This window comes from Triticum urartu, chromosome 7, assembly GCF_003073215.2.
Source record: "Triticum urartu cultivar G1812 chromosome 7, Tu2.1, whole genome shotgun sequence".
NCBI lineage: Eukaryota > Viridiplantae > Streptophyta > Magnoliopsida > Poales > Poaceae > Triticum > Triticum urartu.
This window is the reverse complement of record NC_053028.1, coordinates 642,132,920-642,145,596: the sequence shown is the minus strand read 5'-3', so window position 1 is coordinate 642,145,596 and position 12,677 is coordinate 642,132,920.

Sequence of the window (12,677 nt, the reverse complement as noted above, 5' to 3'; positions counted from 1 at the left end):
ATGACAATTAGAGATCATAGTTGCTTGTGCCATGCTTGATTAGCTATGAGTTATAATGGTTTACCTTGCATGCCAACATGCTATTAAAATGGTTATGATGTGGTATGATAGGGTGGTATCCTCCTATGAATGATTTAAGTGACTTGACTTGGCACATGTTCACACATGTAGTTGAAACAAATCAACATAGCCTTCACGATATTTATGTTCATGGTGGATTATATCCTACTCATGCTTGCATCCAATGTTTATTAATTTTAATGCACGTACATGGCTGTTGTCGCTCTTTAGTTGGCCGCTTCCCAGTCTTTTGCTAGCCTTCACCTGTACTAAGTGGGAATACGGCTTGTGCATCCAAACTCCTTAAACCCCAAAGTTATTCCACATGAGTCCACTATACCTTCCTATATGCGGTATCTACCTGCCGTTCCAAGTAAATTTGTATGTGCCAAACTCTAAACCTTCAAATAATCATCCTATTTTGTATGCTCGAATAGCTCATGTATCAACTAGGGATGTCTGTAGCTTCCATGTTAGGCGCGTTATTCTCAAGAGGAGTGGACTCCGCTCCTCACTCACGAGATAAAGGGTTGGTCATCGGGATGCCCGGTCCCATGCTTTATGCAAACTAAATCAAAAATAATTGCAAACAAAACTCCCCCTAGGACCTGATGTATGTTGGAGGCACTTGTTGTTTCGAGCAAGCCATGGATTGATGTTTGTTGGTGGAGGGGGAGTATAAACTTTACCATTCTGTTTGGGAACCGCCTATAATGTGTGTAGCATGGAAGATATCGCCATCTCCTGGTTGTTATGTTGACAATGAAAGTATACTGTTCAAAATATTATTCACCTCTATTTCAAAACCGAGCTCTGGCACCTCTACAAAGCCCTGCTTCCCTCTGCGAAGGGCCTATCCATTTACTTTTATGTTGAGTCATCACCCTCTTATTAAAAGCACTAGCTCGAGAGCGCAACTGTCATTTGCATTCATCACTATTAATTTATATTGGGTGTGACTATGATTGGATCTCTTTTACCATGAATTACAATGTCTAGTCAGTCCTTGATCTTTAAAGGTGCTTTGCATTTATGGTTTGCGGTCTCAGAAAGGGCTAGCGAGATACCATCTTGTTATATCATATTATGATTGTTTTGAGAAAGTGTTGTCATCCGAGTTTTATTATTATGGCTCGCTAGTTGATTATGCTATTGATATGAGTAAACATGAGACCTGAGAATTATTGCAAATGTGGTTAGTTATAATCTTTGCTGAAAACTTGAATGCTAGCGTGACATATTTACAACAACAAGAGAAAACAGAGTTTGTAAAAGTTTTTCTTTATTTCTTTCAGTTTGACAATTGAATTGCTTGAGGACAAGCAAGGGTTTAAGCTTGGGGGAGTTGATACGTCTCCGCCGTATCTACTTTTCCAAACACTTTTGCCCTTGTTTTGGACTCTAACTTGTATGATTTGAATGGAACTAACCTGGACTGACGCTGTTTTCAGCAGAATTGCCATGATGTTGTTTTATGTGCAGAAAACAAAAGTTCTCGGAATGACCTGAAACTCCACGGAATATCTTATAATAAATAATAAAAATCCTCACCAAAGATGAAGACCAGGGGTCCCACACCCTTGCCACGAGGGTGGGGAGCGCCCCCCCCCCCCCCGGGCGCGCCCCCCTACCTCGTGGGCCCCCTGGAGACCCCCCCGACTCCAACTCCAACTCTATATAACTGCTTTTGGGGAGAAAAAAAATAGGAGAGAAGAAATCATCGCGTTTTATGATACGGAGCCGCCGCCAAGCCCTAAAACCTCTCGGGAGGGCTGATCCGGAGTCCGTTCGGGGCTCCGGAGAGGGGGATTCATCGCCGTCGTCATCATCAACCATCCTCCATCACCAATTTCATGATGCTCACCGCCGTGCATGAGTAATTCCATCGTAGGTTTGCTGGACGGTGATGGGTTGGACGAGATTTGTCATGTAATCGAGTTAGTTTTGTTAGGGTTTGATCCCTAGTATCCACTATGTTCTGAGATTGATGTTGCTATGACTTTGCTATGCTTAATGCTTGTCACTAGGGCCCGAGTGCCATGATTTCAGATCTGAACCTATTATGTTTTCATCAATATATGAGAGTTCTAGATCCTATGTTGCAAGTCTAAAGTCACCTATTATGTGTTATGATCCGTTAACCCCGAAGTGACAATAAGCGGGATACTTACCGGTGATGACCGTAGTTTGAGGAGTTCATGTATTCACTATGTGCTAATGCTTTGTTCCGGTTCTCTATTAAAAGGAGGCCTTAATATCCCTTAGTTTCCATTAGGACCCCGCTGCCATGGGAGGGTAGGACAAAAGATGTCATGCAAGTTCTTTTCCATAAGCACGTATGACTATATTAAGAATACATGCCTACATTACATTGACGAATTGGAGCTAGTTCTGTGTCACCCTATGTTATGACTGTTACATGATGAACCGCATCCGGCATAATTATCCATCATTGATCCAATGCCTACGAGCTTTCCATATACTAGTTTACGCTTATTTACTTTCCCGTTGCTATTGTTACAATCACTACAAAATATCAAAAATATTACTTTGCTTTCATTACTCTTTTCTTACCATTACCATCACTATCATATTACTTTGCTACTAAACACTTTGCTGCAGATACTAAGTTTCCAGGTGTGGTTGAATTGACAACTCAACTGCTAATACTTGAGAACATTCTTTGGCTCCTCTTGTGTCGAATCAATAAATTTGGGTTGAATACTCTACCCTCGAAAGCTGTTGCGATCCCCTATACTTGTGGGTTATCAAGACTAATTTCTGGCGCCGTTGCCGAGGAGCATAGCGCTATTCTTGGAGTCACTTGGGATTTATATCTGCTGGACACTATGAAGAATTTGAAAGACGCTAAGACAACAATTTATCCCTCAACTACGAGGGGAGGTAAGGAACTGCCATCTAGCTCTGCACTTGATTCACCTTCTTTTATGAGTAAGCTTGCGACACCTAAACCTGCTTCTGCTATTCGTTCTGATATGTCGCATCTTATTGATGATGCCACTTCTTCTATACATGATACTTATGATGAAACTACCTCTATGCCTGATACTACTATGCCACTTAGTGATTTTCTCGAGGAACGACTTGCTAGGGCTAGAGAGATTGAAAATATTGAATCTCATTATGAAGATGAAAGTGATGATGAAGAATCACTTGTTATTCCTGAGGGTTATTTATTTGATCAAGATGGGTCTTTAGCTATTTTAGCTTGCAAAGATAGATATGAACTCAAAAGGTTATTAGCTAAATGGAATAAGCAATCTCTAAATGCTAGGATGAGACCTGACCTTGCTTTTGCTACTTCACCTATCTGTGTTGATGATAAGGATTATGAATTCTCTATTGATCCTAATATAATTACTTTGGTTGAATCTGATCCTTTTCATGGCTATGAATCTGAAACTATTGTGGCACATCTTACTAAATTAAATGATATAGCCACCCTGCTAATGATGAGAGATCTCGCTAATTTTATATCCTTAAAATATTTTCGTTCTCATTAAAGGGTGATGCTAAGATATGGATTAATTCTCTTGATCCTGGTTGTGTGCATAGTCCCCAGGATATGATCTATTACTTCTCTGCTAAATATTTCCCTGCTCATAAGAAACAAGCTGCTTTAAAGGAAATATACAACTTTGTGCAAATTAAAGAAGAGAGTCTCCCACAAGCTTGGGGGAGGCTTCTCAAGTTACTTAATGCTTTGCCTGATCATCCTCTTAAGAAAAATGAAATACTTGATATCTTTTATAATGGACTAACTGATGCTTCCAGAGATTACCTAGATAGTTGTGCTGGTTCTCTTTTCAGGGAAAGAACACCGGATGAAGCTGAAATCTTATTGAATAATATGTTGACAAATGAAAATAATTGGGCACCTCCTGAGCCAGCTCCTGCTCCAATTAATGATCTTATTCCTAAACCAACTCCGAATAAGAGAGGTGTTCTATTTCTCAATCCCGAAGATATGCAAGAGGCAAAGAAATCTATGAAAGAAAAATGTATTAAAGCTAAAGATGTTAAGAATTTACCTCCCATTGAAGAAATACATGGTCTTAATTTACCACCTATTGATGAAACATATGATCTTAATCCTTTATTTATTGAAGAAACTCCAGACCTCGATAACCCGACACAGGTAGTAAAGGTAAATTCTCTCTATAGATATGATAAAGCTGAAATCCCTCCTACTAAAATTGCTAGTCAATGCTTGGATGAGTTTGATAATTTTATGTTTAAACAAGAAGACTTCAATGCTTATTTTGGTAGACAATTAAAACAAGATGCTGATATGATTAAATACTTGGGTGATTATATGGCTAATATTAGAGGTGAACTTAAACTTGTTAGCAAACATGCTTCTATGGTTACCACTCAAGTAAAACAAGTACTTAAATCTCAAAAAGAATTGCTCAATGAGATGAATAGTAAGAAAAATAATTATGCTATTAAAGTGGCTACTAGAACTGGAAGAATGACTCAGGAACCTTTATATCCTGAAGGCCATCCTAAGAGAATTGAGCAAGATTCTCAGAGAAATAAAATTGATGCACCTAGTTCTTCTAAAAAGAAGAAAAAGAAAAATGATAGAACTGTGCAAACTTCTAGTGAACCTATTGCTGAACCACCTGATAATCCAAATGATATTTCTATTTCTGATGCTGAAACTCAATCTGGTAATGAACATGAATCTAATGAAAATGTTAATGATGATGTTCATAATAATGCTCAACCTAGTAATGATAATGATGTAGAAATTGAACCTGCTGTTGATCTTGATAACCCACAATCAAAGAATCAACGTTATGATAAGAAAGACTTTGTTGCTAGGAAACATGGTAAAGAAAGAGAACCTTGGGTTCAGAAACCCATGCCTTTTCCTCCCAAACCATCCAAGAAAAAGGACGATGAGGATTTTGAGCGCTTTGCAGAAATGATTAGACCTATCTTTTTGCGTATGCGATTAACTGATATACTCAAAACCAATCCTTATGCTAAGTACATGAAAGATATTATTACAAATAAAATAAAGATACCGAAAGCTGAAATTTCCACCATGCTTGCTAATTATACTTTTAAGGGTGGAATACCAAAGAAACTTGCAGATCCAGGAGTGTCGGTGTACTAAATTAGGGGTACCCTTAGTACCCCGAACTTGTGCACGGGCAGTCGCAGCATCTCGCGGCAAGGCTTGCCGGGTGGCCGCCAAGACCTTCCGCGGTTCCTCTGTAGACCATTCAAGAACAAAGTACTCAAGACAAGACCCCGGCAAGAGGAGCTTGCCGGGAAGAAGGTAAGACCCCGGCAAGAGGAGATTGCCGGGAAGGCCATCAGAAGCGTCCCAAGGCCCCGGCAAGAGGCGCTTGCCGGGAAGGCCATCCAAGGCATTCCAAGGAACTTGCCGCGGCGCACTACGCGCCCCGACAAGGCCCGGTGATTGACAAGCTCCCGGAAGCGACAAGTCGACGGCCGCGGCAAGCCCCCACTCCACGCCCGCGCTCCAGCACATCCAACCACGTGTCACTCCGGGGCCCCTCCCGAGCGCACGTGGCAGGAGGCTGTGCAGCTAGGGGCGTGCGGTGGCACGCAGGCGCTGACAAGACAACCATCGTGGCAAGACGGTGGCGTCCCTAGCGGTCCCTTTCGGTGCTGTCTAGGCGACACAGACAGACATTTAATACCCTTGTCCCCTGCAGTCAGGGTTAGGTATGATAACACTGTAGCAGCTAGCTGTGCCTACTACTGCCCCTAGCTGTGCCTACCACCACTTTTCCACTTTTGCCCTCCGTTGCCCTATGTCGGTAACCCCTTGAGCATATAAAAGGAGGCCCGGGGCAACGTAGAAGGGGGTTCAGCAATTCCACACACTCATGCTCGGTCCTGCTCGCCGCCGGTGTGTACTGTAGCACTCCGCGCTCCCGAGCTAGAAATCAATACCAATCCACAAAGCAGGAGTAGGGTCTTACGCATCCGTGCGGCCCGAACCTGGGTAAATCGCCCACGTGCTTCGCCTCGATCTACTCTTTGCGCAACCTCCGCCCCCCGCCGAACCGAAAGGGACCCGGTCCGCCGGTCCCATAGGTGTCCGTGGATCAGGAACCCCGGCATCTTTGGCGCGCCAGGTAGGGGGCGTCGAAGTTGTGTGAATCAGATCCGGTGTTCTCGCGGGCTAGATCTTCATCTTCTTCATCGATCTTCACCATCTACATCAACATGCCACCGAAGAAGAAAGTTTCGGAGGCAGCTGCTCCGTCCGCGTCGAGCCACCCACCGCCGGAGCAAACGGATGGTGGGGCAGGCGCCGGCGGAAGGGCACGCATCGACGAGGGAACTCATGGTGCTGCCAGGTCCCAGGGCAAGGCTGCGCTGCCCATCGGCGGCGTGGCCAGCTCCCACAACGACCGGGCGCACTCCAAAACCACGGCGTCCGTGCATGCACCGCGCCCATCTCAGGAGGCGCGGGACCGGCAGCGTCATGGTACTCACGGTACCATGCGCTCGCTGGATCAAGATCGAGCTGGTGGATCCCGGAGCGCCCAGGACCACCATGCGCGTCAACAAGCCGGCGCGAGCGAGACGCAGTCGCCTGGACGAGATACTGCTCCTTCTAACATAGTTAGAAGTCCGAGCTTATCCCGCTCCTCGCACCGTTCGCTACCGCCGCCCGCCACCGCAGCCGAAGCTCTGGCGCGAGCTCAGCTGCTCCTAGACTACCCTCCAGCGCCGGACAAGATCGACGACTGGAGGGCCACTATCCAGAGTCTCATCGGCTTCGCCAACGGCGACACTCCTCGGCAGCCGACCACGTCGCAGCCGCAGCGAGTCAGCTGGGCACGAACCGGTGACGACAAGACCGGTGGGGGTGCAACCTCTGTGCACTCCCCACCCCGAAGGCCAAGATCGCCGACCCGCCGGATCCACCTCGACAGCGACTCCACCGCGTCGTCAGATCCGCGAGCTCGTCGCGATCAACGCCAGGTTCTTCAAGAACGACAGCAGGAAGACGCTCGCACTCGCATCGAGCGTCGAAGAGAGGCGCGACGTCAGTCAGACCAGCGCGCTGGGCCCTCTGTTGACACGCATGCGCCGGGGGAACCAGGCGACTTGCCGTACACGGTAGGTTGCCCTGCGTTCACTCGTGAGCTGCGGCAAGTCCAGTGGCCCAGTACGAAGAACTTCAAGCCGGATGTGCCGGAGAAGTACGACGGCAAGTCGCATCCGTCGGAGTTCCTCAGCATCTACACCATCGCGATGCAGGCTGCTGGGGGGCGGGACGACAAGATCCTTGCCAACTACTTCCCGTTGGTACTCAAGCCCAACGTCAGGTCCTGGCTCATGCACTTGCCAGACAACTCCATATCCTCCTGGGCTGAGCTGTGCCATCAGTTTGTCGGCGCCTTTACAGGCGGTCACAAACCTCATGGCCAAGAGAGTGCTCTCCATCTGCTCGTCCAGAAGGAAGGGGAGCCCCTGCGCAAGTACATCCAAAGATTCAGCCGTGTACAGTACAACATCCCAGACGTCCACCCCGCCGCGGTCATCAGCGTGTTCCATCAGAACGTGCGTAACCGCAGGATGCGGGAGGAGATGGCGATGTGCCGGATTAGGGACGTCAGCGAGCTGTACGCCCTGGCCAACAAATGTGCACGTGCTGAGGAAGGGAGGAGACTCCCCGGAGAGAAGACTGGAGCGGAAGGATCTGACAGTGAAGATGCTGCCCCAGCAAAGAAAAGCCGGCGGCGCAACAACAGGAAGAAGCAGAACAAAGAGCTGCTAGTCGTTGAGCAGTCCGGCAGCGAAGGTGGCGCCAAGAAGGCTACAGTTGGTAGCTCCGGCAAGGAGGTTGACGCATGCACCAACTGCCAGGCCGTTGCCACCGCCGACAAGCAGGACGGCTCCGACAAGCAATACTGCAAGATTCACCGCACCAAGGGCCACGACCTCCAAAACTGCAAGAAGGTCGAGCAGCTTGTCCAGCAACAGAAGGCTGAATACGAGCGGCGCGACAAGGAGAGAGCCCAAGGGGGTGCCGAGAAACCTGGCCAGAAGCGCACCGGCCAGGAAGGACACAGCGGCAAGGCCAAGCAGCGGCAAGGAGACAGACCTCCCCGCGGTCGCGACAAGGACGAAGACGACGACGACAGCGACGAAGACCTGGATGATGTCGAGAACAGCGAGCAGGAGTTTCAGAAAGCCACAGAGGTCTTGTGTGTTGACGGGGGTGCTTCCCTGCATACCTCGCACCGCCAACTCAAACAGTGGGTGCGGGAAGTCAATGCAGCAGAACCACCCATCGAATCGCGCAAGCTTCTGAAGTGGTCCAGCACGCCTATCATCTTTGACATTGAGGACCACCCTGATCGCACAACCGCAGTCGGGTGTCTGCCGATGTTGGTTTCGCCAACTATCCGCAACCTCAAGGTCACCAAGATGCTAGTTGACGTCGGGGCCGGCTTAAACCTGATCTCCTCCGCTGTACTCCGAAAACTCCAGATCCCTGACAGCGAGCTCGAAGAGACCGGCACATTCCAAGGAATAAATCCGGGAAGGAGCAAGCCGAAGGGGAAGGTCACGCTGCCGGTAACATTCGGCAGCGAGTTAAACTTCAGGACTGAGAGGTCACATTCGACGTTGCCGATATCCTGTTGCCTTACAATGGGATACTTGGCCGTCCAGCACTCGCCAAGTTCATGGCGGCCTCTCACTACGCGTATAACGTGCTGAAGATGCCAGGCCCGATAAGCGTCATTTCTGTCCCTGGCGACAAGAAGGATGCTCTTATCTGTGCCGACAAGATCTACCGGGAAGCAGCAGCCACGGCAGCTCGCCATCCACTTGCCGCTGAAGCTCCCGGGGGCAAGAAGACCAAGTCCGGCAAGAGCTCTGATGCCCACTCCGGCAAGCGCACCTCTTCGGAGTGCTGCGCTGCCGTCGAGGACGCACCATCGAGCTCCACCGGCAAGAAGACCAAGTCCGGCAAAAGCTCTGATGCCCACTCCGGCAAGCGCACCTCTTCGGAGTGTTGCGCTGCCGTCGAGGACGCACCATCGAGCTCCACCGGCAAGCACAAGAAGACGATGGCAGCTCTGCCAGAGACGAAGAAGGTGTCCACCAAGGAGGATGGCACTGGTGGTACCTTCACCATCAGTGCCGCGCTTGATCCTAAATAGGAAGGCGTGCTCGTTGCTTTCCTGCGGGCGAATGTCGACGTGTTTGCATGGCAACCGTCTGACATCCCCGGTGTTCCCAGGAAAGTGATTGAGCACCACCTTGCCGTTTGTCCTCATGCGCGGCCCATCAAGCAGAAAGTCCGGAAGCAGGCGGTGGAGCGCCAAGAATTCATTGCGGAGGAAATCAAGAAACTGGAAGCAGCAGGCCTTGTCAGAGGAGTGCTCCATCCCACGTGGTTGGCCAATCCTGTAGTCGTGCGCAAGGCAAACGGGAAATGGAGGCTTTGCATCGATTTCACCGATGTTAACGAAGCTTGTCCCAAAGACCCATTTCCTTTGCCGCGCATTAACCCATTTCCATTTCACAGCTGGATGTGATTTGCTTTCATTTCTTGATGCATACTCCGGGTATCATCAGATCTTCATGGCAAAGGAGGATGAAGAGAAGACCGCATTTATTACTCCATGTGGCACGTACTGTTTCGTACGGATGCCTTTCGAATTAAAGAATGCTGGTTCGACATTTGCAAGAGTAGTCCATATTGCTCTTGAGCCACAAATACACAGAAATGTGGAAGCCTACATGGATGATATAGTGGTCAAGAGCAAGGACAGAGCAACCCTGATCCAAGACTTGGACGAGACTTTTGCAAATCTGCGCAAGATCAGCCTCAAGCTCAACCCAGAGAAGTGTGTGTTTGGAGTTCCCTCCGGCAAGTTTCTCGGGTTCTTCGTGTCTCAGCGGGGGATTGAAGCCAATCCCGACAAGATCAAGGCCATTGAGCAGATTGAAGCACCGAAGCGCGTCAAGGATGTACAGAAACTTGCCGGTTGCATGGCTGCTCTCAGCAGGTTCATCTCTCGGTCTGCTGAGCGCGCCCTGCCATTTTTCAAATCATTGAAAAAGGCAGGTCCAATGAAATGGACTCCGGAAGTGGAGGCTGCTCTGCAAGACCTGAAGAGATACCTGTCCTCCCCTCCAATACTTGTCGCACCTAAACCGCAAGAGAAATTGCTGCTGTACATAGTGGCAACCAATCAAGTGGTTAGTGCTGCGTTAGTGGCAGAGAGGGAGGCGGATGATGAGCCAGCAACCGCGGCAAGCACATCCAGCGACAAGCAGGGGGCTTCCCCGATAAGCTCTGGTCCTGACAAAGATGAACCCGCGCTGATACACGAGGAGATACGGAAGAAAATGGTGCAGCGCCCAGTTTACTTTGTCAGTTCCCTCTTGCAGGGGGCTAGGTCAAGGTACTCTGGTGTGCAGAAACTGCTTTTCGGCCTTCTCATGGCCTCGAGAAAGCTGCGCCATTACTTCCAAGCACATGAGATCACAGTGGTCACTCGCTTTCCGCTGAAGAGGATACTGCAGAATCCAGAAGCGACAGGCAGGATTGCTGAGTGGGCATTGGAACTGTCAAGCTTTGGCCTCACGTTTGAAAGCACTTCAACTATCCAGAGTAGAGCATTGGCAGAATTTATAGCAGAATGGACGCCAACACCAGATGAAGAAATTCCAGAGACAAGCATCCCCGACAAAGAAGCAAGCAAAGAGTGGCTGATGTACTTTGATGGTGCCTTTTCGCTGCAAGGCGCCGGCGCTGGTGTGCTGCTTATCGCACCCACCGAAGAGCACCTCAAGTACATAGTCCAGATGCACTTTCCCAAGGAGCAAGCAACAAACAATACTGCGGAGTATGAAGGATTGCTTGCCGGTCTCCGGATCGCGGCAGACCTTGGGATCAAGAAGCTCATTGTCAGGGGTGACTCACAGCTTGTCGTCCGCCAAGTAAACAAGAATTATCAGAGTCCATTGATGGAAGCTTACGTCGACGAAGTAAGAAAGCTAGAAGAGCGCTTTGACGGCCTACAAATGGAGCACGTTCCGAGATCTCAGAACGCCATTGCAGATGGCCTGTCGAAGTACGCCGCACTTAAGTTACCTGTGGAACCAGGGACCTTTGTGCTCAAGCTGACTCAACCGTCCGTAACACCATCAACTGGACAAAGCAAGAAGAGGAAGTTGATTCCTGGTGACTACCTGCCGGCAGAGCTTCCCGAAGCCGCCGCCAAGAAGGTCCCCAAGATCAGCACCGAAGGAGCTGAGGAGCAAGATGCTCCAACAAGCCCCAGGGTTTGTTCCGTTGAAGCTGAAGCTCCCGGCAAGTTCGTCGTGGAATGTCACGCTCCGGCAGAGACACAGCTTCTCGCTGTAGAAGCGGATATTCCCGCAGCAATCTCCAAGATCAACGCCAAGAGCGCCGGAGAGCAAGATGCTCCGGCAAGCCCCAGGGTTTGTTCCGTTGAAGTTGAAGCTCCCGGCAAACTTGTCAGGGAACGTCAAGCTCCGGCGGAGACACAGCTTCTCGCCGTAGAAGCGGATGTTCCTGCGGCAGCAGAGTTGCCTTTAGTCCTTGTTGTCGAGCCACAGGCTCCAACATGGGCGCAGCAGATTGTCCGTTTCCTTCAGACAGGAGAACTTCCCGAAGAGCAAGAAGAAGTCGAAAGAGTAGCCCGGCAGTCAAGTATGTACCAGTTCGTCGACAAGACACTGTACAGAAAAAGACTCAACGGTGTGAAATTGAGGTGTATTCCCCGGGAAGACGGACAAAAGCTGTTGGCAGAGATACATGGAGGCATATGTGGCCACCACATTGGCGCGAGAGCACTTGTCGGCAAAGCATTCCGGCAAGGATTCTTCTGGCCAACAGCCCTCCAGGATGCAACTGCACAAGTAACCAAGTGTGAAGCGTGCCAGTTCCATTCCAAGGAGATACACCAGCCAGCTCAAGATCTCCAGACGATCCCTTTATCCTGGACATTTTTGGTCTGGGGGCTCGACATCCTCGGCCCCTTCCCCCGAGCTGTCGGGGGCTTTGAGTACTTGTACGTCGCAATCAACAAGTTCACAAAGTGGACGGAAGTGGAACCAGTGAGGAAGGTGACCGCACAGTCAGCCGTCAAGTTCTTCAGGTCGATTGTTTGCCGCTTCGGGATCCCTAACTGGATAATCACCGACAATGGCACACAATTTACGAGCCACGCCTTCATGCAGTACGTCCAAGATCTCGGCACCAAGGTCTCCTTCGCTTCTGTTGCTCACCCAAAAAGCAACGGTCAAGCGGAGAGGGCGAACGCCGAGGTGCTGCGCGGGCTCAAGACCAGAACTTTCGACAGGCTGCACAAGTGCGGAAGAAACTGGATCGAGGAGCTACCGGTGGTTCTTTGGTCAATCAGAAGGACACCAAATCGAGCCACTGGATAGACACCCTTTGCTCTAGTCTATGGAGCAGAGGCAGTTACCCCCACGGAACTCGTATACGGGTCACCTCGAGTGCTCGCTTACGATGAGCTTGAGCAAGAGCAGCTGCGGCAAGATGACGCGTTGCTCCTTGAGGAAGATTGTCTCCAGGCTGCTGTGCGAGC